Genomic DNA, 23,476 nt, shown 5'->3' with positions numbered 1-23,476 from the left:
TTAGAAAGACACCAAGAAGATGGTACTAACTCATGCTGCCCATCTTAGATGGGTTAGAAAAAGACATCCCATTTCAAAACGTCTCTTTCCTGAGCTTCCCAGGTGGCATTAGTGGTAAAGAATCCACCTGCCAGTGCAGGAGACATGGGTTCTATCCCTGGGTTGGGAAAATTCCCTGGAGCAGGAAATGGCAAACCCAATCCAGTATTCTTGCCTGAAAAATCCCATGGACAGAGGAGTCTGGCAAGCTACAGTCCAATAGGGTTACAAAGAGTCAGACATGACTAAGTGACTGAGCATGCACACACGGTCAGAGTATTTCTGTCCCGTCTTTCCTTAGCTTGGACAGCTAACGCTGGATTGGTCTTTCTGGATGGACATGCTTGGAAATGTCAGTTGTATTCTTAGACTGGTTCTAAAGAATGATCCAAGGCTCCTTGCATCACTCATCAGCAAGGTCCTGTATCCCTGGGAAGTCAGTTGTACCAGAGGCACATTCATGTTTAAAGAACTGCCCACTGGAGGCGGTGACTCTGGCTTTTTGACAGGTTAGAAGAGAAATTCTGAAGAAGGAAGAAAGAATGTTAATGCTTAGTGACCACCTATACAGTGCTTTGTTTGCTCTTGACCATCCTATAAGGTAGTGAAGTTTCACTTTCATTTTACAGTTGAGCTAGATTCAAATCCATCTCTGCTGCTGCCAAGTCGCTTCAGTCATGTCCGACTCTGTGCGACTCCAGAGATGGCTCCCCCATCCCTGGGCAAGGCAAGAACACAGGAGTGGGTTGCCATTTCCTTCTCCAATGCATGAAAGTGAAAAGTGAAAGTGAAGTCACTCAGTCGTGTCCGACTCCTAGCGACCCCATGGACTGCAGCCAACCAGGCTCCTCCGTCCGTGGGACTTTCCAGGCAAGAGTACTGGAGTGGATTGCCATTGTCTTCTCCAAATCCATCTCTGCTGCTGCTGCTAGGTCGCTTCAGTTGTGTCCGACTCTGTGTGACCCCATAGACGACAACCCACCAGGCTCCGCCATCCCTGGGATTCTCCAGGCAAGAACACTGGAGTGGGTTGCCATTTCCTTCTCCATGCATGTAAGTGAAAATTCAAAGTGAAGTCGCTCAGTCGTGCCCGACTCTTAGTGATCTCATGGACTGCAGCCTACCAGGCTCCTCCATCCATGGGATTTTCCAGGCAAGAGTACTGGAATGGGGTGCCATTGCCTTCTCCAAATCCATCTCTACCTGATGCCAAAGAACATGGTCTTTCCCCCCCTCTGTAACTCACTTTTGTAGTTTAACTGCTCAGAGCAGAGTTCCAAAAGCCATGAAGAGTCTGACTCTCACTTAGGTCTATTTATCGTCTGTCAATTTTTTCTCTTTCTTTAAATATCAGTTTGGCACATATTTAGCTTTCCTGGTGTTAGAAAGCAACAATTCTCTTGTTTTATATATAGGTCATGTTTTCATTAGAATCCTTGATGTGTTAGAGTACTCTTTTTCTCTTTGCCCCAAAATGTAATATATATTCATGAAGACTTTGAATAGTGTTATATATGGGATGTCATTTAACCTGCCTGGCAAAGTCTGTGTATAAAAGCAGGAGCTACTACTTGGAGGGTATTATCATCCTGAGTCAAAGAGAACATAAACTGTGGGCTTTAGAGTGATCTTTCAATCTATGTATTGACTGAATGCTTAAGGAAAATTCTGACATCTCTAGCTGCAGATGTTTTGTAAACCAAACAGTGAATTAAACAAGTCTGTTTCCATAAGCTGAGGACTCTAGCAAAGATGAGGACTACGTAGCATGGGGTTATCAGCACAGATTGGCAGCTTTGGGACTGATCTTACTTCTCAGTCTCAGTTTCCTTTGCTGTATTATGGAGGATAATAAGATTTACTTGGAGAATCACCCTAAAGGTTAAATGAGTTAATGTGCTTTCAAGTACTTAGTAAGGTGCTTGGCACCTGGTTTCAATCTTCATGGATCATCATAAAGGAAAAGATATTTTAAGAAGCAGAAAAAAAATCATACACTAATTGAATTTTTACTGGAAAAGAATTAAAGGGCTGTAAAAATGGACTCTCTTTATGTAGAGGTCAAGATATACCATCCCCTTTTTCTTTCTTATAAAAAGTGCTATGAAGAGCTCAGAATTACTTCATAAATGTAATTTATTTAATTATAGAAGAAATTCTTTACTTCTTTTGGAACCATTTTCCCTCCACCCCCTCCCCAATTTGAGAATCTGATGAAACTGTGAATTCTCCTTGGAAACAGGCACATTCATGTCACATTTTGCAACTTCAGGGGCACCCATCTATTCTAGGTTAAAACTGCCCCCAAAACATAGAAGTTATAGGATGCATTTTCATTTATCTGAACAGGGCCAGGAGAAAGAGGTCTCTAGTTGGGAATACTCAACCCCAAAGCCAGAGATTCTAATCATTGCTGTGTGCTGGATACATTCTGTGCCCTTGAGCACTCATAATGTAGGAAAGAAGACAACAGGAAACGAATGAGTGCAGTGCAATGTGGCAAGGGTGACAGTAAAGTGTGTACTGAAAAGAATGATTTCATGATGCAGACTGGGGAGGGAAGGGCTGAAAACAGTATGAGAACAGTGTTTCCTAGGCGGATTTCACAGATGTAGCCGTGGCCCAGGGCCTTTCAGAATCTTGGGAAATTCTAGGGACCATGTGGCATATATTTCATCAAAATCAAAGTTCCGGATCACAGGTAACTCAAAGAATCCCCTGTGTCCTTTCCCATTAAGAGTGATTCCCTTCTCTGGACCATAGTGCCTGCTCCCTGCTGGGCTCTCTAAGGCTCTGCCTCCACATGGTTACCCAATTTGCTCTTTTCAGTCTCTGCTTATATATTACCTCCTCAGAGAGGCCCTCCCTTACCTCTTTATCTAAATAGTACCCTGATTCCTCTCCATCTCTTTGCCCGGCTTCATTTGCTTCATAGTTTTTCGGTTCAGATCAGTTGAGTTACTCAGTCATGTCCGACTCCTTGCAACCCTGTGGACTGTAGCATGCCAGGCCTCCCTGTCCATATCCAACTCCCGGAATTTTCTCAAACTCATGTTCCATTGAGTCAGTGATACCATCCAACCATCTCATCCTCTGTCATCCCCTTCTCCTCCTGCCTTCACTCTTTCCCAGCATCAGGGTCTTTTCAGATGAGTCAGTTCTTCACATCAGGTGGCCCAAGTATTGGAGTTTCAGCTCTTGCATCAATCCTTCCAATGAATATTCAGGACTGATTTCCTTTAGAATGGACTGGCTGGATCTCCTTGCAGTCCAAGGGACTCTCAAGAGTCTTCTCCAACACCACAGTTCAAAAGCATCAGTTCTTCAGCACTCCGCTTTCTTTATAGTCCAGCTCTCACATCCATACATGACTACTGAAAAAACCATAGCTTTGACTAGATGGACCTTTGTTGGCAAAGTAATGTCTCTGCTTTTTAATATGATATCTAGGTTGGTCATAACTTTTCTTTATAGCTTTTAATATGGTATATTTACTGTTCAGCAGTTCATTTTCCATTTTCCCTAATAGAGTGTGAGCCCGTAGAGGTGGGACTGTGTCTCTCTTCCTGATTGTCATGTCCCAGCTGCTAGTCCAGTGCCTGATAGAGAGTGGATGCTCAGTAGATATTTGTCAAATAATAAATTTAATAAGGTTTTATTCTCACTGTATTCATAGGTATGTTTGTTTTGTATTAAGGGCAAGTAATACTAGACTTCTTTTTTTTAATTAATTTATTTTTTATTGAAGGATAATTGCTTTATAGAATTTTGCGGTTTTCTGTAAAATCTCAACATGAATCAGCCTTGGGTATACATATCTCCCCTCCCTTTTGAAGCTCCCTCCCATTTCCCTCCCCATCCCACCCCTTAGGTTGATACAGAGCCCCTGTTTGAGTTTCCTGAGCCATACAGCAAATTCCCATTGGCTATCTATTTTACTTATGGCAATGTAAGTTTCCATGTTACTCTTTCCATACATCTCACCCTCTTCTCCCCTCTCCCCATGTCCATAAGTCTATTCTCTATGTCTCGTTCTCCATTGCTGCCCTGTAAGTAAATTCTTCAGTACCATTTTTCTAAATTCTGTATATATGCATTAGAATACAGTATTTATCTTTCTCTTTCTGATTCACTTCACTCTGTATAATAGGTTCTAGGTTCATCCACCTCATTAAAACTGACTCAAATGCATTCCTTTTTATGTCTGAGTAATATTCCATTGTGAATATGTATCACAGCTTCACAGCAATCCAAGTCTATGCCCCAACCAGTAACACTGAAGAAGCTGAAGTTGAACGGTTCTATGAAGACCTACAAGACCTTTTAGAACTAACACCCAAAAAAGATGTCCTTTTCATTATAGGTGACTGGAATGCAAAAGTAGGAAGTCAAGAAACACCTGGAGTAACAGGCAAATTTGGCCTTGGAATATGGAATGAAACAGGGCAAAGACTAATAGAGTTTTGCCAAAAAAATGCACTGGTCATAGCAAACACCCTCTTCCAACAACACAAGAGAAGACTCTATACATGGACATCACCAGATGGTCAACACCGAAATCAGATTGATTATATTCTTTGCAGCCAAAGATGGAGAAGCTCTATACAGTCAGCAAAAACAAGACCAGGAGCTGACTGTGGCTCAGACCATGAACTCCTTATTGCCAAATTCAGACTTAAATTGAAGAAAGTAGGGAAAACCACTAGACCATTCAGGTATGACCTAAATCAAATCCCTTATGATTATACAGTAGAAGTAAGAAATAGATTTAAGGACCTAGATCTGATAGACAGAGTGCCTGATGAGCTATGGAATGAGGTTCGTGACATTGTATAGGAGACAGGGATCAAGACCATCCCCATGGAAAAGAAATGCAAAAAAGCAAAATGGCTGTCTAAGGAGGCCTTACAAATAGCTGTGAAAAGAAGAGAAGCGAAAAGCAAAGGAGAAAAGGAAAGATATAAACATCTGAATGCAGAGTTCCAAAGAATAGCAAGAAGAGATAAGAAAGCCTTCTTCAGTGATCAGTGCAAAGAAATAGAGGAAAGCAACAGAATGGGAAAGACTAGAGATCTCTTTAAGAAAATCAGAGATACCAAAGGAACATTTCATGCAAAGATGGGCTCGATAAAGGACAGAAATGGTATGGACCTAACAGAAGCAGAAGATATTAAGAAGAGATGGCGAGAATACACAGAAGAATTGTACAAAAAAGATCTTCATGACCCAGATGTTCATGACGGTGTGATCACTGACCTAGAGCCAGACATCCTGGAATGTGAGTCAGGCGGGCCTTAGAAAGCATCACTACGAACAAAGCTAGTGGAGGTGATGGAATTCCAGTTGAGCTATTTCAAATCCTGAAAGATGATGCTAGTAAAAGTGCTGCACTCAATATGCCAGCAAATTTGGAAAACTCAGCAGTGGCCACAGGACTGGAAAAGGTCAGTTTTCATTCCAATCCCAAAGAAAGGCAATGCCAAAGAATGCTCAAACTACTGCACAATTGCACTCATCTCACATGCTAGTAAAGTCATGCTCAAACTTCTCCAAGCCAGGCTTCAGCAATATGTGAACCGTGAACTTCCTGATGTTCAAGCTGGTTTTAGAAAAGGCAGAGGAACCAGAGATCAAATTGCCAACATCCACTGGATCATGGAAAAAACAAGAGAGTTCCAGAAAAACATCTATTTCTGCTTTATTGACTATGCCAAAGCCTTTGACTGTGTGGATCACAATAAACTGTGGAAAATTCTGAAAGAGATGGGAATACCAGACCACCTGATCTGCCTCTTGAGAAATCTGTGTGCAGGTCAGGAAGCAACAGTTAGAACTGGACATGGAACAACAGACTGGTTCCAAATAGGAAAAGGAGTTCGTCAAGGCTGTATATTGTCACTCTGTTTATTTAACTTATATGCAGAATACCTCATGAGAAATGCTGGGCTGGAAGAAGCACAAGCTGGAATCAAGATTGCTGGGAGAAATATCAATAACCTCAGATATGCATATGACACCACCCTTATGGCAGAAAGTGAAGAGGAACTCAAAAGCCTCTTGATGAAAGTGACACTGGAGAGTGAAAAAGTTGGCTTCAAGCTCAACATTCAGAAAACGAAGATCATGGCATCCAGTCCCATCACTTCATGGGAAATAGACGGGGAAACAGTGGAATCAGTGTCAGACTTTATTTTTCTGGGCTCCAAAATCACTGCAGATGGTGACTGCAGCCATGAAATTAAAAGACGCTTACTCCTTGGAAGGAAAGTTATGACCAACCTAGACAGCATAGTCAAAAGCAGAGACATTACTTTGCCAACAAAGGTTCATCTAGTCAAGGCTATGGTTTTTCCTGTGGTCATGTATGGATGTGAGAGTTGGACTGTGAAGAAGGCTGAGCGCCGAAGAATTGATGCTTTTGAACTGTGGTATTGGAGAAGACTCTTGAGAGTCCCTTGGACTGCAAGGAGATCCAACCAGTCCATTCTGAAGGAGATCAGCCCTGGGATTTCTTTGGAAGGAATGATGCTAAAGCTGAAACTCCAGTACTTTGGCCACCTCATGCGAAGAGTTGACTCATTGGAAAAGGCTGATGCTGGGAGGGATTGGGGGCAGGAGGAGAAGGGGACGACAGAGGACGAGATGGCTGGATGGCATCACTGACTCGATGGACGTGAGTCTGAGTGAACTCTGGGAGTTGGTGATGGACAGGGAGGCCTGGCGTGCTGTGATTCATGGGGTTGCAAAGAGTCAGACATGACTGAGTGACTGATCTGATCATAGCTTCTTTATCCATTCATCTGTCCATGGACATCTAGGTTGCTTCATTGTTCTAGCTATTGTAAATAGTGCTGCAGTGAGCAATGGGATACATGTGTCTCTTTCAATTTTGGTTTCCTCAGGGTATATGCCTAGAAGTGGGGTTGCTGGGTCATATGGTGGTTTTATTCCTAGTTTTTGAGGAATCTCCATACCGTCTTCCATAGTAGCTGTATCAATTTACATTCCCCCCAACAGTGCAAGAGCGTTCCCTTTTCTCCACACCCTCTCCAGCATTTATTGTTTGTAGACTTTTTGATTAGAGCCATTCTGACTGGTGTGAGGTGATATCTCATTGTAGTTTTGATTTGCATTTCTCTAATAATGAGCGATATTGAGCTTTTTTTCATGTGTTTGTTAGCCATCTGTATGTCTTCTTTGGAGAAATGTCTATTTAGGTCTTTTTCCCACTTTTTGATTGGGTTGTTTGTTTTTCTGGTATTGAATTGTATGAGCTGCTTGTATATTTTGGAAACGAATCCTTTGTCAATTGTTTCATTTGCTATTATTTTCTCCCCTTCTGAGGGTGACAGTTTGCTTATAGTTTCCTTTGCCGTGCAAAAGCTTTTAAGTTTAATCAGGTCCCATTTGTTTACTTTTGTTTTTATTTCCATACTCTAGGAGATGGGTCATAGAGGATCTTGTTTGATTTATGTCACTGAGTGTTCTGCCTATGTTTTCCTCTAAGAGTTTTATAGTTTCTGGTCTTACATTTATGTCTTTAATCCATTTTGAGTTTATCTTTGTGTATGGTGTTAGGAAGTGTTCTAATTTCATTCTTTTGCATGTAGCTGTCCAGTTTACCCAGCATCATTTATTGAAGAGGCTGTCTTTGCCCCATTGATTTTCTTGCCTCCTTTGTCAAAAATAAGGTACCCATAGGTGCATGGGTTTATTTCTGGGTTTTCTATCTTGTTCTATTGGTCTATATTTCTGTTTCTGTGCCAGTACCATACTGTCTTGATGACTGTAGCTTTGTAGTCTAATCTGAAGTCAGGAAGGTGGATTCCTCCAGTTCCATTCTTCTTTCTCAAGATGCTTTGGCTTTTCAGGGTCTTTTGTGTTTCCATGTGAATTGTGAAATTTTTTGTTCTAGTTCTGTGAAAAATGCCATTGGTAATTTGATAGGGATCACATTGAATCTGTAGATTGCGTTTGGTAGTATAGTCATTTTCACAATATTGATTCTTCCTACCCAGGAACATGGAATATCTCTCCATCTGTTTATGTCATCTTTGATTTCTTTTATCAGTGTCTTATAATTTTCTGTGTCCAATTCTTTTGTCTCCTAAGGTAGGTTTATTCCTAGATATTTAATTCTTTTTGTTGCAATGGTGAATGGGATTGATTCCTTAATTGCTCTTTCTGATTTTTCATTGTTAGTATATAGAAATGAAAGTGATTTCTGTGTATTGCTTTTGTATCCTGCAACTTTGCTAAATTCAATGATTAGCTCTAGTAATTTTCTGATACTGTCTTTAGGATTTTCTATGTACAGCATTATGTCATCTGCAAACAGTGAGAGCTTTACTTCTTCTTTTCTGATCTGGATTCCTTTTATTTCTTTTTCTTCTCTGATTGCTGTAGCTAGGAATTCTAGAACTATGTTGAATAATAGTGGTGAAAGTGGACATCCTTGGTCTTGTTCCTGATCTTGGGGGAATGCCTTCAGTTTCTCACCATTGAAAATAATGTTTGCTGTAGGCTTATCATATATGGCCTCTACTATGTTGAGGTAGGTTCCTTCTATGCCCATTTTTTTGAAGAGTTTAATCACAAATGGGTGCTGAATTTTGTCAAAGGCTTTTTCTGCATCTATTGAGATTATTGTATGGTTTTATCTTTTAATTTGTTAATATGGTATATCACATTGATTGATTTGCATATATCAAAGAATCCTTGCATTCCTAGAATAAACCCAACTTGATCATGGTATATGAGCTTTTTGATGTGTTGCCGAATTCTGTTTGCTAAAATTTTGTTGAGGATTTTTGCATCTATGTTCATCAGTGATATTGGCCTGTAGTTTTCTTTTTTTGTGTTGTCTTTGTATGGTTTTGGTATCAGGGTGATGGTGGTCTCATAGAATGAGTTTGAAAGTGTTCCATCCTCTGCAATTATTTTAAAGAGTTTTAGAAGGATAGGCATTAGCTCTTCTCTAAATGTTTGATAGAATTCTCCTGTGAAGCCATCTGGTCCTGGGCTTTTGTTTTTTGGGAGATTTTTGATCACAGCTTCAATTTCAATGCTTATAATTGGGTTGTTTATAATTTCTATTTCTTCCTGGTTCAGTTGGGAAGATTGAACTTTTCTCAGAATCTGTCTATTTCTTCCAGGTTATCTATTTTATTGCCATATAGTTGTTCGTAATAGTCTCTTATGATACTAGACTTTTAATTCAAGATAAATGGTCTGCTTTTTAAATGAGTTGGTATCAGGAAAAGGGGAATCAATTTAGAAAAGGATATTAAGTAAATGAAAGCATAAGTGGTCTACAGATGTGACTCTTGAGAGTGATGCCAGTGACTTGTGTTTGGAAAATACTGGTCTAGAAACAGATCAGGAAACAAAGAAAGAAGCACCAAGCCTAGAAGTAAGAGGAATATTATCTTAAATTCACATCAGCGTACTGAATGGTAAACTTTGCCTGCCCACAACTGTAGTCTCTCTTGCAGTGTTGAGGTACTGTTCATCTGGCATTTACTGAATATCAGCTATGAGCTCAGTGTGGAGGGGAGTAAATGTGATGAAAAATCCAATCCCGTCTTCAAAAGTGAACCTCGGAGATAGAGACATGGACACCGTGATTGTAGAAATCAAAATGTGATCAGTGCAAGGTCCAAAGAAGCCATGGAAAAGTAGTATTTGTTTCTCTGAAGGTAATCAGGAAACCCTTCTCTGAAAACAAGAAATTTGAACAGGGCCTTGAAGAATGGGTAAGATTTCAATCAGCAGAAATGGGGGCCAAGGCACTTCCATGGTGGTCCAGTGGTTAAGACTCTGCAGTTCCAGTGCAGGGGGTGCTGGTTCAATCTTTGGTTGGAGAACTAAGATCCCACATGCCGCACAGTGTGGCCAAAAGATTTTTTAAAAAAGAAATGGGAGCCAAGGCATTCCGGACAAAGGGACTGCTGAAATAAAGCCAGGCAGAAGAGCAGCAAATAATATGGGGACATGAGCTCACAGGGCACCGTGAAAAATATATCTGTGGACTTCAGAGGAAAACTGCTGTTAGCACTTCCAATCTACCTGCTTTTATCTCTTTTTGTAAAGCTGATGCCACATACATTGTCTGAAAAGTATTTCAGGTGATTGTGTCCATGTCTTCACAGAAAGGAGCTTCATGGCTCCCCTGGTGGCAGTGGTAACTCTGATCCAGGGAGATCCCATATGCCTCAGAGCAACTGAGCCTGTGGTGCACCCCAACTATTGAACCTGTGTTCTCGAGCCCAGGAACCACAACTACTGAATCCTCTGGCAGCAGCTTCTAAAGCCCACACACCCTAGAGCCCGTGCTCCACAATAAGAGAAGCCACTGCAATGAGAAGCCCGCACATCGCAACTACAGATTAGCCCCTGCTCACCACAACTAGAGAAATGCCCACGCAGCAACGAAGACTCAGTACAACCAAAAATAAATAATAAAATTTTTTTTCAAAAGAAGAAAGGAGCTTCAAGAAGCCATGTGTGCTTCCAAATAACCACCCTCAAATCCCCTCTTTCCTGAAAAGAAAATACCTAGGAAACCCCATCCTTTGTTTCCGTTGTAAGCATGCAAGTAGTGATCAATCATGGCTTTGGATTTGCACTAAAGGGATGCCTGTCTTTGACTAGAAACTCCAGAAAATGGGGGCATCATTGTCAGAACCCTGAGAAGCTCTGTGGATCAGGAGCTGCTCTCCATCAGCACCAGGAATACAAATAAATCTACCCATGAAACTATCAAGAGTCCACATCAAGCACAAAGGCTCTTAATGAAGTCCTTCATCTCAGAGGAGAAAAGAATCCTTGAAAAGAGATTTCCCCTGGTAGCCAAATGCTTAAGCCTCCACCTCCCTCTCCCTAGAAACCCCCTGTTGGGTAATTAATGTCTTTTGCATGGCTTTATCCTGCTACTTTGCAATACCACACCCCCCCATGTGTCAAGCTCATGACCTTAGTGATCATTTTTTAAAAGTTAATATGATCTAATCTGCCACTTTATCTTCCCATTGTGCTTCAGAGCTAACATCCTACTTAATTTTATCAAAGGTCTTTGTCTCGAGTTACAGCTTGGAACAGAAGATTCTAGGAAGGACGTTATGATGTTAAATAATGCATAAAGAAATGAGCCACTCTTCCCAGTGGTTCAGAAGCTCATGCTGATTCCTAGCTCTTGCCACATGCTAATATCTCATTTTGAGAAAACTTCCACTTTGAAGAATAACCACAGGAGAGAAAGCTCTCTCTCTCTCTCTCTTTTCTTTGTCTCTCTACCTCTGTCTCTCTGTCAATTAAAAAGCAATCCATGAAGTGAATCTCTCTCTTGATCTCTTTGTCATTAACATCTCATTTTAAACCAGAATGCCCTTCACAGAATGTTAATGGCTGTTACACCATGTTAATTCGGAGTCAAATAAACTTTAGGGAAAACTGAGTTAAACCAAGTTGAGTAGGTATATTTACTGAGGTCATGGGATGAAGCTTTTAATAGGTGCTCTCCACCACTAATGTTCAAGAGGGCTGTGTAATTTGCATCATTTCTCAAAATGAGCGTTTCCATGGAACTCTTTTTTGATAGAGTATCTGGAGAGACACACATTCATCCTCTAACTGTTAAAGTAGCAGAAGAAAAAGAAAGCCTATATTGAAAACAGATGCTCAGATGTCCCTCTGAAATTCCAGCTTCCTGGGCAGATACCATTGTTGCCTGAAAAACTGCTGGGTAGGCCAAGTAGGCATTGTGTTGAACTGGGCAGAGAGGTGGAAATATGGGAATACACCCTGCATTTCCCAATCTAGCTTCCCTCCAATCTTCTCATCCATGTAATAGGTTAATACCTTCCTCACAGAACTGCTAATAGAATCGTCAAAATGACTAATCTGGAATAATGTAAATAAAAACACTCAGCTAAGCAGCCGATGTGAAGCATACATTCAGTGAATGTATGGTATGCTGGTATGTCAAGGTTCTCTAGGGTCAGCTTCTCAAGTATTACCATCTATGCAGTCTCACAGGCGCTTGTTAAATGCAGATTCTGATTTTGGTATGGGATGGGTGCTAAGATTCTCTGAATTTATTCTCCTAATTTGAGAACTGTATTTTGAGAAGCAAGCATCTCAGAGATGTAAAAGGAACCAGAGTCTCAACTTTTAAAGAGTTATAATAAATTACTATATAATAAATAAAGCTACCTAAATGGCAAGCAGAGTTCTGGTACAAATGATTCACTTTGGAAGACACTGTTATTCTCACTCCCTTCAGAATGATGGGTGACTTTTCCCCTTGAACTGACTATGAATGATGAGTAGACTTTGAGCAGACTTGGGGGTCACAGGTTCTGGCTGTGCCAGGAAGGTGGCACCCTCCCAGAGGTGAAAGAGCATATGGGGAACTTAGGAGATGCTCAGGGAGTGGTGAGGAGGAGGCAGGTATAAAGTGGAGCATAAGTTTCTTAGTCACAAGTATCAATAATATACAATCTAGATGAGTTCTGAGCAAATGTATGAGTTTCTCAGGGCTGCTATAACAAAGTACCACAATCTGCATGACTTAAAACAACAGAAATGTATCATCTCACAGTACTGGAGTCTAGAAGTCTAAGATCAGACTGTCCATAGGAAAATTTTTTGTAAAGTGTCTACAGGGCCATGCTCCCTCTGAAATTTGTAGGGGAATCCTTCCTGGCCTCTTCCTGACTCCTGGCAGTTTGCTGGCCATCCTTGGCATTCCCTGGCTTATGGCTGCATAACTCAGTCTCTGCCTTAGTCATCATGTGGCATTCTCCTGTGTCTCTGTCTTCATGTGGCCATCCTCTTATAAGGGCACCAATCATATTAGATCAGAGGCTCACCATACTGCAGCATGGCCTCATTTTAATTAATTACATCTGCAGTGACCCTTTTTCCAAATAAGGTTACAGTCTAAGGTACTGGGGGTTAAGAATTAAGCATACCTTTTGTAGAGGATTCAGTTCAACTCATAATAACAAATACATTTGTACTCATTGGGCCCCAGCAATCTCCTGTGTCCTGTCAGATGAAATTCAGAAGTGACTCTTTTCCACTGAGCACTGGGAACAAAGGAATGTCCATAGAGCTGAAGACCTCTGCCTTTTCTGTCTTCACCCCTTCCCAAGTAGGAAAAGATCTTCAGGACATCCTAGGGGTCATTGAACTAAGCTGAAAATTCAGGTCCCTGAGGCTGGGAAAAATCAGGGCAGCATTAGAATTCCCACTGAAGCCTTATTTCTCTTTTCTGCCAACTTCTGCAGGAATGTTATGTCATTACCAAGGAGCTTCTGCTAGTGCATCCCCCAGAAGCACCCTGCCTAATGTGTTCACACAGCAGGGTCCAATAAAATAATGATGTTACAGAGTCTTTCTCCCTGGACTCTGTGAGAAGCAATGGCCAACCATTTTTTGTTTTGTTTTGTTTGTTTTTTCCCCCTTTGCTCTTGTCCAGTGGAAGCCTAGTGAGAACACTGACCACAATGTGAAGTTTATAGGTAGGTGCATGTGGGTACAGGGCTACTTATTTTGCCAAATTGAATTGTTGTCTTGAAAAAATGAGATCTTTAAAGAAAAGAAGTGACTTTATCTCTTTTAATTATATACTTTCTGACTTCGTAGATGAATTCATCATCACCAAGGTATACAACATTTTGTAGTCCAAATAACACTGCTTCCTAATGTCTTTGAGGTTAGCAGTGTGAAAGGGGCATTTCACATAAACCCCCTGCCAGTATGGCCATGCGCAGTAATAAGTTTTTCAAGCCTGTTCTGTCAGGTCGATTGTCCATCCCAGGTTTTTACAGAGCATCCATTCTCTGTTAAAATGAAGAACATTGGCTGCATTATGTGGACAGAAGAAAGCAATAAAAGGACATGAAAGGAATATCTGTTTTCAAGGCAGCTGAGAACAAGTTGCAGGCTTGGTGTAGCCGCTGTCCCCATTTGAAGAAAATAAGCCCAAGTGGCTGTGTGGAGGTGGTAGTTCATTTTAAGCCATATTTAAAGACTGCTTAGAGACACACTGGCCCCAATCCAGACCATGGTCAGTCGTCTCTTGGTCCCACCGATTAAAATGAGGCAGACACTAGGCCCCGGACATATTAGGCACAGACCAGCAAGGTTTGACATCCTTGTATTCTCAGTCCCTGTCCTAAGCAATTTAGTACATTTCCCAAGAAGGCATAAACCTTGGAAACGGTAATATGCCATGCTAAGAGAAAATAAACGATCCTCTGTGGGCTAGGCTTAATTTTGCAAACTCCATTTCCTGGAGATAATTGGCCACTGGACACTTGCAGGAGGATTAGTTGGCTGAAAGTTTCATCTCCTCCCCTGAAATCCTCCCCAATCCTTCCAGCCTGAATTAATCTTCTCTCTGTTGTGCTCCTGTAGCCCTTGATCTCTACCTCAATTGTGACTCTTATCACAGCCTCTGTTGGCATTAGCGCTATTTCTGTGTGTCTTATCTCTCCTACTAGACTCTAGGCTCTCTAAGGAACAAGACTCAATCCTAGTAATTCTTGTATTTATAATATCTAGAACAGGGCAGGTATGTCCTCATTAAATATTTATTGAAAAACTGAAGGATGGATGGGAAGAGGATTTCCTGGTTTTCTCCATCATTATCAAATGTCACTTTCTCCTATCACATGTAGTTTCAGTCAAATCCTTTGGAGGAAAGGTCTGGAACACTTGAAAGATTCTGAAACTTTAAAGGAATAGCAGATCGAGAATGGACTTGTGGACACAGTGGGGAAGGCACAGAGTGGGACAGATGGAGGAAGTAGCATCAACATATATACGCTATCATGTGTAAAATGGATAGCTGCTGAGAAGTCTCTGTATAACACAGGGAGCCCAGTCTGGCACTCTGTGATGTCCTAGAGGAGTGGAGTCGGGGCAGGGGAGGAAGGCTCTCGAAGGAGGGGATATATGTATAATTATGGCTGATTCACATTGTTGTACAGCAGAAACCAACACAACACAACAACAAACCAAAATTTTTTTGTAAAAAAAAATTTTAAGTGGGAAAAAAAGGAATACGAGAATTTCAAGGGAGTTTGTGATGAGTCTTTTTGAAGATTAAATGAGTTAACAGAAACTGGCTATAAGTAGCTCTGCTTCTTTTGGAAGGTCTGGGAGTGCACAGGGGCTGGAGGCAGACTATGTACGCCTAGGAGTTTGGAGGTTGCAAGAATACGATTTGCCTTTGAGCAACAAGTGAAGTAATTTATTGGAAGGTCTTAGGGAAGTTCACATAATGAAAGGAAATACAGAGGAACTGGGCTCCAGAAAATACAGGAAATGGGACAACTCAAGACATATATACAGTTGAAACTAAGAAATGACTTTAATTTATAGTCAAATCTGTGCATTGCTTTGGAAATGATTCAACTCAACCCCTCATCCCATTCTTATATAATACCACTCAAGAGCCTAAATCCAGAAAAATAATCTATTATAGTTGTCTAAATTGGACCACACACACACATCCTTGGCTTAGAAATGTTCCTTTTGAGGAAGAAATGCTGTCTCTCAAAGAGATGTGATTCCTCAAAAGAAACCAAGGTGCTACTAATAAGAGAAAGAAGAATAAGTGCTTGTCAACCAAAGCACAGCTAATGCCCGTTAAAGTTTACCTTGGAAAATGTGCAAATCAGAAAACCACTATAAGGGATGAAACTCCCTTAGAGCTAATGGGAAAGATGAAACACTAGAAAACTTCTATTCGTTAAGTAAATTAGACTTGAAATTCCAGTACAAGATGTTTGGACAAGTGCTTTCAAATAGTTTATTCATCATTTGTGTTGCCCACATATTTCAGGAGTTTTTTGTTTTTTTTTTTTTTTCTTTTTTTTACCTATTACATTTCTTAGGAAGCCTTCTTTTTTATAGAAAGATGAAAGGGCCAACCTTGAAAGAAGTCATCAAATAATGAATAAATCAGAAATTTGAATTGATGGGAGCATTAAGTTAACAAAGTCTGTCAATGTTTTTCTGTTTTCTCATGTGGGTATGGGACCAAGTTACAGCTAGGAGGAAAGATGAGCCAGCTGATTTTGTTTAGTGAAATGGAACTTTAGGGATTGCATTATTCCATTTCCAATTTCTTTAATTAACATGTGAAAATTACATTTTGTCAACAGATACTCATAGTGTATCACCTACTAATATTCTCATGGTAAAAGTAAATAGAAAAAGCTAACATCTAAGCCTTTGAAGTACTTCTGTATATCAGATACTCTACTCAGACCTTTTACATGCATTTCTCATTTAATGTTTATAAGAACTCAGTGAAAAGAGGTACTCTCAGTGTTAGGAAAATAAGAATCAGAAAAATTATATAACTTGCCTAAGATTACACAACTAAGTGGCAGAAAATAAAGTAATAAAGTAAAATCAGAAAATACTGATGAGGAAAATGAATACACTATATATACGTTAATACATATAATTATAAAAATAACTGCAGAATTTATTTTCTGAATTGTTTAGATGAAATATACTTACAATATGCTGCTGCTGCTGCTGCTAAGTCACTTCAGTCGTGTCCAACTCTGTGCGACCCCATGGACGGCAGCCCATCAGGCTCCTCTGTCCCTGGGATTCTCCAGGCAAGAACACTGGAGTGGGTTGCCATTTCCTCCAATGCATGAAAGTGAAAAGTGAAAATGAAGTCGCTCAGTTGTGCCCAGCTCTTAGCGACCCCATGGACTGCAGCCTACCAGGCTCCCCCGTCAATGGGATTTTCCAGGCAAGAGTACTGGAGTGGGGTGCCGTTGCCTTCTCTGTACAATATGCTACTTATGTGAAATATCTAGAATATGCACATTTCTAGAAATAAAGTATATTAGTAGTTTCCAGGGGAAAAAGAATGGGAGGATGGAGTGTGACAGCTCATAGGTAGGAGACTTCTTTGGGGGGTGAAGATGTTCTGAAATCAGACAGTGGTATAGGTTGCTCTGTGAATATACTAAAGGCTATATAAATATTAAAAGCCAGGATGAATTTTGTGGTATTATATTATGGTTAATTATGTTTCAGTCAAGCTGATGCTTAAACATAAAAACCACGATCAGTCATTATCTCCCTGAGATGGTAAGTTTGTAGAGTGATTTGTAGTTCTCCAAACTTATTATTTTCATGCATTTCTATAACTTTACTCTTTGTCTACAAAATTCTTCCCACTTTCCCACCCAACCCCTTTCCTGCCTTGTAAATTTCTTATTCCTCTTTCATGAACTGACTTAGATTTCATCTCTACTAGGAAATCTCCCTGAATCCCTAGTTCAACCATGAGCTGCATTTATCTGAAGGTTCACATTTTCTTTCCAGTAAAGATCATATTCCATGGTAATTATTTGTTTATGCATCTGTGTCCCCACTAGTGTATAAGCTCCTTAGGTATTTGTGTTTTGAGGCATGTTTGGCCGGTAATGGGTACTTAGAAATGTTTACTGAATAAATAAATGCATGAATGTTTAAAGATAGAAAATTTAATGTTTCCAGGTTGAAGGATTCTGTGATATCAAGGTATTTTCTGATATCAGAAAGTGTCTTGGATTTAAACCTGAAATGCTTGGTATGATGAATTGAGATTACCTACGGAAATTCATGCTACAATGAATATTTGTTTGCCTCCTAAATGTGAGATGCTAGCTCAGTCCTCACATGTCCCAGGATAAGCTGAGCTCCCTAAGAGAAACAAATAAGTCTCCCTACCTCATGGAATTTGTGTGTGCATGCTCAGTGGCTCAGTCATGTCTAACTCTTTTGCAGCCCTGTGGACTGTAGCCTGCCAGACTCCTCTGTCCATGGGATTTTCCAGGCAAGAATACTGGAATGGGTTGCCATTTCCTTCTCCAGAAGATCTTCCCGACCCAGGGATCAAACCCACATCTCTTGTATTGCAGGCAGATTCTTTGCCACTGAGCCACCTGGGAAGCACACCACGTGGAAAATTCTTGTACAATTAACAAACTATGTTGCAGGACTCTAAAATACTTCATTGGAGTAATTAGCCTTGGTTGTCAGTAATCCAAGATATTTAAAGCTTTGAATCCTGGGTCTCTTGTGGTGGGAAATAGACCCTTTGGTGAATAAATTTTATCCAGATTACTGTGCTTCCAGAACAATGTCTCAGTGCTCTGCTACTGGAACATACTGTGGTTTGAAACATTTGAACAAAGCTATCTCATCAACAAATGTATTAGGAGTGTGCATACAGACTAGCGAACAATACAGTCCAGATGGCCAAAGGTGATCCCAAGAAACCAAATGGCAAGATGTCTGCTCATGCCTTCTTTGTGCAGATGTGCAGAGAGGAACATAAGAAGAAAAACCTGGAGGCCCCTGTCAATTTTGCTGAATTTTCCAAGAAATGCTCTGAGAGGTGAAAGACCATGTCTGGAAAAGAGAAGTCTAAATTCAATGAAAGGCAGATAAAGTGCACTATGATCAGGAAACGAAGGATTATGGACCAGCTAAGGGAGGCAAGGACCCTAATGCCCCCAAGAGACCACCGTATGGATTTTTCCTATTCTGCTCTGAATTCCGCCCAAAGATCAAGTCTACAAACCCTGGCATCTCTATTGGAGATGTGGCAAAGAAGCTGGGCGAGATGTGGAATACCTTAAATGACAGTGAGAAGCAACAAGGCAGCAAAACTGAAGGAGAAGTATGAGAAGGCTAAAGGGAAGTTTGATGGCACCGAGGGTCCTGCCAAAGTTGCCTGGAAAAACATGGAAGAGGAAGATGAAGAAAATGAGGAGGAAGTGGAGGAGGAAGAGGAATAAAAAAATTGTTAATCTTTCGCCTTGTGAATACCTTCGAGTAGGGAGCGCCATGATTGACACACCTCTCACCCAAGATGTGTCTGTTCCCATCATTAGGTTTAATACCCAGTTGGCTCATGATCATATTGTAGTCTCTCAAAGTGTTCTAGCAATTGTCATTGGTTTACATGAAGTGGCCATGTGTGTCCAAAGCCCCTGGAAACTGTATCAAAGTTGTACATATTTCCAAACATTTTTAAAACGAAAAGGCTCTCATGTTCTCCTCACTCTGTGCACTTTGCTGTGGTGTGACAAGGCATTTAAAAATGTTTCTGGGTTTGTTTGTTTTTTTTAATTTGTAAGGTGGTGTGTTAATTCTATGGTCATTGGCTAGAAATCCCGAGTTTTCAACTGTACATATCTATAGTTTGTAAAAAGAACAAAGCAACCGAGACACACTCTTGATTCTCCTTGCTTGGTACGGAGGCTGTCGGGGTGAAGCCTTCCAGAGGGGCCGTAGCTCAGGGCATACACCGTGGGGCTGGACCCGTGGACACTGCGGTGGGCATGCATTTAGCTTCAGGTTGTCTTGTTTTTGTATATAATGATATAGCATCCTGCAGTCAGCTGGCATGAGAAGTGTTTTGGATCCTTTTTAGTTGAAGTGTGGTAGTTTTAAACTGTTTTTCTTTGAACAAACCATAGAACTCTTCACTGTCAGCAAAGCCAAGAGCCACTGCACCAATAAAGTTCAAGAACCTTCTGTACTAAACATGATCTGCAATGTTCTTCTTTTTTTTTTTTTGTATGTTTAGAATGTTGAAATGTTTCTGAAGTTAAATAAACAGTATTACATTTTAAAAAAAGTATACATACAATGAATTTTGATCAATAAGATTTTTGAACTCAAATCTTATATAAGCAGCTTGCGGCATCTGAGAGATAAGAGATCACCATCAGTGAAGAAAATAGACCCTCAAAACATTGCCTTCATGGAGTTTATATTATAGAAGTGGAAGAAATGTAAGGGGAAATAATTTCAAGCAGAGAGAATAATTAGGATAAAGGTGATGTCTGATAAGTCGAAGGAGAACAGGATAACCAGGGCATAATGCATATGAGAAAGCAGTGTGATCATTAATATTATTCCCCCAGACAGACTTACTGGTCACGATTATTTGTCCCCTTCCCCAAACTAGTTTTTGCAATGTCAGTCACCATGGTCACATGAGACAGAGTATATTTCCCTGCCCATTGATGTTTAACTTGTTAGGTGACTTGCTTTGGCCAATGGAATGTGAGCAGAATGGTGTGACATTGTCCAGATGAATCCTTAACAGACATGGCATATTCCTGTCTGCCTTCCTGTGCCTCTGCCATCAGCAAGAAAAGGCCTGCAGGTAGACACGCCCCCACTTCATCCTGACTGCCAGAATTAACATGGCAATGGCACCCCACTCCAGTACTCTTGTCTGGAAAATCCCATATATGGAGGAGCCTGTTAGGCTGCAATCCATGGGGTCGCTAAGAGTCGGACACGACTGAGCGACTTCACTTTCACTTTTCACTTTCATGCATTGGAGAAGGAAATGGCAACCCGCTCCAGTGTTCTTGCCTGGAGAATCCCAGGGATGGGGGAGCCTGGTGGGCTGCCGTCTATGGGGTCGCGTAGAGTCGGACACGACTGAAGTGACTTAGCATAGCATAGCATATGAAGCAGAGCTACTCCAGCCAGAAACACAAGGGCAGCAGTAGGTGGTGGTTGTTATAAGCCTCTGAATTTGAACCTGATTTATTATGTAGACTTTACAGTGGCAATGGTTACCTCATGCAGTCTTCAAGACCAACTTTACACATTATTAGTATACCTTTGTTTCTATTTTTTCACTTTTAAAAAAACATCATTTATTGTGAAAAGGGGGCAACAGAGGATGAGATGGTTGGATGGCATAATCATCTCAATGGACATGAGTTTGAACAAACTCCAGGAAATAGAGAACAGAGAAGCCTGGAGTGCTGCAGTCCATGGGGTCACAAAGAGTCGGATATGACTGAACGACTGAACAAGAACAATTTATTGTTTATAATCTACAGTTGCCTAAACATTTCTGAAAATAGCAGTAAGTCATAAATAGAACAAACATGAGCAGAGCTATTTTATTGCAAAGAATAAACCTCATCTGACTAGACCCCTAATTTCTTCTAGCCACTTGTTTAGTAGAAGGAAAACAAAGGCCTTTTCTCTTTTCCCCACTTCTGTTTATACCTCTGCACCAGGACATCTGCTTTTTCAGTTTCCGAATTTGACAGATTTCTGTTACTTAAGAAAAAACACACAATTCTAGGTATATTTTGACATCTTTGTATGTTTGTACTAGTCACTCAGTAGATTAGTGATCCCTCACAAAGTAAAATCCACCACACAAGTGTGAAGTTATTTTTATATATAAACCCAGTTTATGGCTCATTTTCACAAGTTGTAGTTCCTAGGCTAAATTTTCCAAAAGGGGGTCAAGCTTTCATACCTATATATCCCAAATTTGAGCCATATCAGGAATACAAAAAGAAAATCAAACCTTTCCCTGCTGGTCCAGTGGTTAACTCTCTCAGCTCCCAAAGCAGGGGGCCCAGGTTCGATCCCTGGTCAGGGAACTAGATCCCACATGCTGCAACTAAGACCTGGTGCAGCCAAATAAATGAATAAATATTAAAAAAAAAAAAAAAAAAAACCTATCAGCTCTGGTGAGAAAACCACAGGACTTCTTTCTCTTGAATCTAAATACTAAAAATTGTCTCACAATATATCAGTTATTCAGCAAGGAATTCTGTGGTGTAGGTTCACAAAACATGTCTAGCCATAGAGATGTAAGAGGTTTGGGATAGGCAAAATGAGTGAAGGTAGTCAAAAGGTACAAACTTCCAGTTATAAGCAAGTGCTGGGGATATAATGTACAGCTTGGTGACTGTAGTTAACAGCGCTGTACAGTATTCTGTATTTGCTAAAAAGCTTTCATCATAAGAAAAAAATAGTGACCGTATGTGGTCATGGATGTTGACTGAACCTATTATGATAACAATTTTGCAATATATACAAAAATCAAATCAGTATATTGTATACCCTAAAACAAGGTTATATGTCAATTACATCTCAATTAAAAGAAAAAGAATTTGATCTCTGCTTTAAGTAAATATACCCTGAGAAATGAGAGCTTCCCAGGAACCCAACTGCCAATGCAGGAGACACAAGAGAGGCGGATTCAATCCCTGGATTGGGAAGATCCCCTGGAGGAGGAAATGGCAACCCACGCCAGTATACTTGCCTGGAGAATCCCATGGACAGAGGAGCCTGGTGGGCTAAAGTCCACGGGGTCACAAAGAGTCGGACACAACTGAAGTAACTTAGCACACACACACAGAGAAATGACTTTAACAGTTTAAACTGCTGGGAGCTGTCTTACTTTGGGCTCCCCCCAAGTCAGGCCTTTTGACAGACTTGGGCACAGGGAGCTCCTGTGTGAGGTGATCCCAAGAGGCACAAGCGAACGAGTGAAGCAAGGGTGAAGAAAGTAAGGAGGACAAGCTAAAAAAATTTGCCTGCTATATTTAAAATGGATACGCAACAAGGACCTACTGTATAGCAACAGAGAACCCTGATCAATGTTATATGGCGGCCTAGATGGGAGGGGAGTTTAAGGGAGATACATATGTACCCAAAAGGCTGAGTCCTTTTGCTGTCCACCTGAAACTATCACAACACTGTTAATCAGCAATACTCCAATACAAAATAAGGTTTAAAAAAAATTTTTTTTTAATTGCATTTGTGTGCAGGTTACTACTATGGGCAACTCACACCCAATCCTGCTGGGATCCTCTGAGAAACTGTGTGGAACACACCCAAGAATCCTAAGACTAGGCACCAGGGAGGCTGGGACTTCTATCCCCCAGTTATTAAAAGCTGCATACAAGAGAATTAACCTCGTACCTTCTACTTCCAACTACCCTTACTTGCAGCAGAAAAGGCTTCCTCAGGCTAAGGGAAGCCCTCAGTCAGAGAAGAAAGCATAACGTAGGAGGTTTATCAGCATCTACATCAGCTGCCTGAACTCAGTCAGATAGGCCAAGGAGACATGGTGCAGGACACCATCTTTGTCTGCTACAGGGCACACAGCTATTTGTTCCATCAGCTAGAATGATATTCAGTATTTCCTGAGCACTTACTGTATATCAGGCACAGTGCTAATGACCTGTGTATCATATCATTTAATCCTTGCATCAGCCTCTGAGAGGTAGATACTATGATTCACACCCTCTATAGACAAAACAATTAAGAAATTTGCCAAGATGACAAAGCAAGTAAATGGTGGAGGTTTAAACATGGGTAGCCTGATTCTAGGGCTCTTTACTCATGAAAGGCTAAGTGCAGAAATCAGAAGCACGGGTAACTCAAAGATGGGAAAATAGTGAGGCATGTAATCCTCAGAAAAGGCTTCATGGTGGAAATAAACTTGAGGAGTACTTTAAGTAGTAGTTTAAAGTGGGAAAGTGCAGAAAAAGAAATGAGCTTGTATATAATAAGAATAGGGAAAGATGAATGTAGAAGGGGCTATAACGTGATGAGCATGAGTTCAGCA

At 40.7% G+C, this 23,476-nt stretch overlaps 1 protein-coding gene and 1 pseudogene across 3 annotated transcripts in view; both read left to right on the top strand.

Annotated features, from left to right (window-relative positions):
* Positions 1-23,476, top strand: part of SYNPR (synaptoporin) — a 300,659-nt gene that overhangs the window by 202,773 nt on the left and 74,410 nt on the right. The gene's annotated exons all lie outside the window — the stretch shown is intronic.
* LOC139178698 (high mobility group protein B3 pseudogene) lies at positions 17,754-19,706 on the top strand (annotated as a pseudogene).

Source organism: Bos indicus, chromosome 22 (assembly GCF_029378745.1).
Source record: "Bos indicus isolate NIAB-ARS_2022 breed Sahiwal x Tharparkar chromosome 22, NIAB-ARS_B.indTharparkar_mat_pri_1.0, whole genome shotgun sequence".
In the NCBI taxonomy this organism is placed as follows: domain Eukaryota; kingdom Metazoa; phylum Chordata; class Mammalia; order Artiodactyla; family Bovidae; genus Bos; species Bos indicus.
Note: the sequence above shows the minus strand (reverse complement) of the source record. Positions and strands in the feature narration are given on the sequence as shown.